Source organism: Triticum dicoccoides, chromosome 7A (genome assembly GCF_002162155.2).
Source record: "Triticum dicoccoides isolate Atlit2015 ecotype Zavitan chromosome 7A, WEW_v2.0, whole genome shotgun sequence".
Classification (NCBI taxonomy): domain Eukaryota; kingdom Viridiplantae; phylum Streptophyta; class Magnoliopsida; order Poales; family Poaceae; genus Triticum; species Triticum dicoccoides.
The window spans coordinates 168452721-168457013 of NC_041392.1; positions in this window are offsets into that span (position 1 = coordinate 168452721).

The window sequence follows — 4293 nt, forward strand, 5'->3', positions numbered from 1 at the left end:
ATGATGATTATTGTGATGATACTTATGCTATAAAAAGTAGTGAATATGTTTATAAAACTTGTCATGATTATGATTACCCCTTTTCTGAACATTACTCTTTTAATGTGGAAACAATTTATAGTATTCGGGTCTCTTATGATACTCCCACTATTCCGAATGAGAAGAATTTTGCTTATGTGGAGAGTATTAAAAATTCTATGCTTGTAGATCATGAAAAGAATGCTTTATGTGATGGTAATATTGTTGAATTCATTCATGATGCTAATGAAAATTATTATGAGGGAGGAATATAGGCTTGTAGGAATTGCAATAATATCAAGTTTCCTCTCTATGTGCTTAAAGTTTTGAAGTTATGCTTGTTTTGCCTTCCTTTGCTAGTTGATTATTGTTCCCATAAGTTGTTTGATCATAAAATACCTATGCATAGGAAGTGGGTTAGACTTAAATTTGCTAGTCATATTCTTCATGATGCTCTCTTTATGTTACAATTCTTATCTTTTATGTGAGCATCATTGAAATCATCATGCCTAGCTAGGGGCGTTAAACGATAGCGCTTGTTGGGAGGCAACCCAACTTTATTTTTCACTCCTTGATTTTTGCTCCTGTTTAGAAATAAATAATTTATCTAGCCTCTGTTATTATTGAGTTTTTATGTTTTAGTTAGTGTTTGTTCCAAGTAGAACCTTTGGGAAGACTTGGGGAAAGTCTTTGCGATCATGCTGTAAAAAACAGAAACTTTAGCGCTCACGAGAATTGTTGCCAGTTTTTATTGGAGAGTGCTATTTAGTTAATTATTTTTGCAGATGATTAATAGATAAATTCCTCACGTCCAACAATTTATTTGAGAATTTTATGAGTTCCAGAAGTATACGTTTGATTCAGATTACTACAGACTGTTCTGTTTTTGACAGGTTCTGTTTTTCGTGTGTTGTTTGCTTATTTTGATGAATCTATGGCTAGTAAAAGAGTTTATAAACCATAGAGAAGTTGGAATACAATAGGTTTAAAACCAATATAAGTAAATAATGAGTTAATTAAAGTACCTTGAAGTGGTGTTTTGTTTTCTTTCCTAACGGAGCTTACGAGCTTTCTGTTAAGTTTTGTGTTGTGAAGTTTTCAAGTTTTGGGTAAAGATTCGATAGACTATGGAATAAGGAGTGGCAAGAGCCTAGGATTGGGGATGCCCAATTCACCCCAAGTTAATATTCAAGGACAACCAAGAGCCTAAGCTTGGGGATGCCCCGGAAGGCATCCCCTCTTTCGTCTTCGTTCATCGGTAACTTTACTTGGAGCTATATTTTTATTTGCCACATGATATGTGTTTTGCTTGGAGCGTCATCTTATTTTATTTTGTTTTGCTTGCTGTTTGAATAAAATACCAAGATCCGAAATTATTAATGTTAGAGAGTCTTCACATAGTTGCATAATTATTCGACTACTGATCGATCTTCACTTATATCTTTCGGAGTAGTTTGTTGTTTGCTCTAGTACTTCACTTATATCTTTTAGAGCATGGTGGTAGTTTTATTTTGAAGAAATAGATGAACTCTCATGCTTCACTTAGATTATTTTGAGAGTCTTAAATAGCATGGTAATTTTCTTAAATAATCCTAATATGCTAGGTATTCAAGATTAGTAAAAACTTTCTTATGAGTGTTTTGAATACTAAGAGGAGTTTGATGATTGATGATTGTTTTGAGATATGGAGATAGTGATATTAAAGTTGTGCTAGTTGAGTACTTGTGAATTTGATAAATACTTGTGTTGAAGTTTGCAAGTCCCGTAGCATGCACGTATGGTAAACGTTATGTAACAAATTCGAAACATGAGGTGTTCTTTGATTGTCCTCCTTATGAGTGGCGGTCGGGGACGAGCGATGGTATTTTCCTACCAATCTACCCCCCTAGGAGCATGTGCCTAGTGCTTGGTTTTTGATGACTTGTAGATTTTTGCAATAAGTATGTGAGTTCTTTATGACTAATGTTGAGTCCATGGATTATACGCACTCTCACCCTTCCATCATTGCTAGCCTCTTTGGTACCATGCATTGCCCTTTCTCACATTGACAGTTGGTGCAAACTTCGCCGGTGCATCCAAACCCCGTGATATGATACGCTCTATCACACATAAACCACCTTATATCTTCCTCAAAACAGCCACCATACCTGCCTATTATGGCATTTCCATAGCCATTCCAAGATATATTTCCATGCAACTCTCCACCATTCCGTTTATCATGACACATTCATCATTGTCATATTGCTTAGCATGATCATGTAGTTGACATAGTATTTGTGGCAAAGCTACCATTCATAATTCTTTCATACATGTCACTCTTGGTTCATTGCATATCCCGGTACACCACTGGAGGCATTCATATAGAGTCATCTTTTGTTCTAGTATCGAGTTGTAATCATTGAGTTGTAAATAAATAGAAGTGTGATGATCATCATTAATAGAGCATTGTCCCTCAAAAAAAGAGAAAGGCCAAATAAAAAAAGGAAAAAAAAGAGAAAGGCAAGAAAAGGCCAAACAAAAAAATAAAATAAAATAAAAGGGGCAATGCTACTATCCTTTTTCCACACTTGTGCATGAAAGTAGCACCATGATCTTCATGATAGAGAGTATCTTGTTTTGTCACTTTCATTTACTGGTGAGAAATTTTCATTATAGAACTTGGCTTGTATATATATTCCAACAATGGGCCTCCTCAAGTGCCCTAGGTCTTCGTGAGCAAGCAAGTTGGATGCACACCCACTCAGTTTCTTTTGTTGAGCTTTCATACATTTATAGCTCTAGTGCATCCGTTGCATGGCAATCCCTACTCCTTGCATTGACATCAATTTATGGGAATCTCCCTAGCCCATTGATTAGCCACGTCGATGTGAGACTTTCTACTTTTTGTCTTCTCCACATAACCCCCATCATCATATTCTATTCCACCCATAGTGCTATATCCATAGCTCGCGCTCATGTATTGCGTGAAGGTTTATAAAGTTTGAGATTACTAAAGTATGAAACAATTGCTTGGCTTGTCATCGGGGTTGTGCATGATCAGAGCATTCTTGTGTGACGAAAATGGAGCATGACTAAACTATATGATTTTGTAGGGATGAACTTTCTTTGGCCATGTTATTTTGAGAGCACATAATTGCTTAGTTAGTATGCTTGAAGTATTATTATTTCTTTGTCAATATGAACTTTTATCTTGAATCTTTCGGATCTGAATATTCATACCACAATTAAGAAGAATTACATTGAAATTATGCCAAGTAGCACTCCGCATCAAGAATTCTGTTTTTATCATTTACCTACTCGAGGACGAGCAGGAATTAAGCTTGGGGATGCTGATACGTCTCCAATGTATCTATAATTTTTGATTGCTTCATGCTATATTATCTTCTGTTTTGGACATTATTGGGATTTATTATCCACTTTTATATTATTTTTGGGACTAACCTATTGACCCAGAGCCCAGTGCCAGTTCCTGTTTATCCCTTGTTTCAGTGTTTCGAAGAAAAGAAATATCAAATGGAGTCGAAACGGAATGAAACCTTCTGGAGAAGTTATTTTTGGAAGGAAAGCAACCCGGTAGACTTGGAGTCCACGCCAAGAAAGCAACAAGGAAGCCACGAGGTAGGGGGCGCGCCCACCCCCCTAGGGCACGCCCTCCACCCTCGTCGCCCCCTCGTGGCTCCCCTGACGTACCTCTTCCTCCTATATATCTCCATATACCCTAAAACGATCGGCGAACATATTGGATCAGGAGTTCCGCCGCCAGAAGCCTCCATAGCCAATGAAAACCAATATAGACCCGTTCCGGCACCCTGCCGAAGGGGGAATCCCTCTCCGGTAGCCATCTTCATCATCCCGGTGCTCTCCATGACGAGGAGGGAGTAGTTCTCCCTCGGGGCTGAGGGTATGTACCAGTAGCTATGTGTTTGATCTCTCTCTCTCTCTCTCTTGTGTTCTTGATTTGGCACGATCTTGATGTATCGCGAGCTTTGCTATTATAGTTGGATCTTATGTTTCTTCTCCCCCTCTACTCTCTTGTAATGGATTGAGTTTCCCCTTCGAAGTTATCTTATCGGATTGAGTCTTTAAAGATTTGAGAACACTTGATGTATGTCTTGTCGTGCGTATCTGTGGTGACAATGGGATATCACGTGATTCACTTGATGTATGTTTTGGTGATCAACTTGCGGGTTCCGCCCATGAACCTATGCATAGGGGTTGGCACATGTTTTCGTCGTGATTCTCCGGTAGAAACTTTGGGGCACTCTTTGAGGTTCT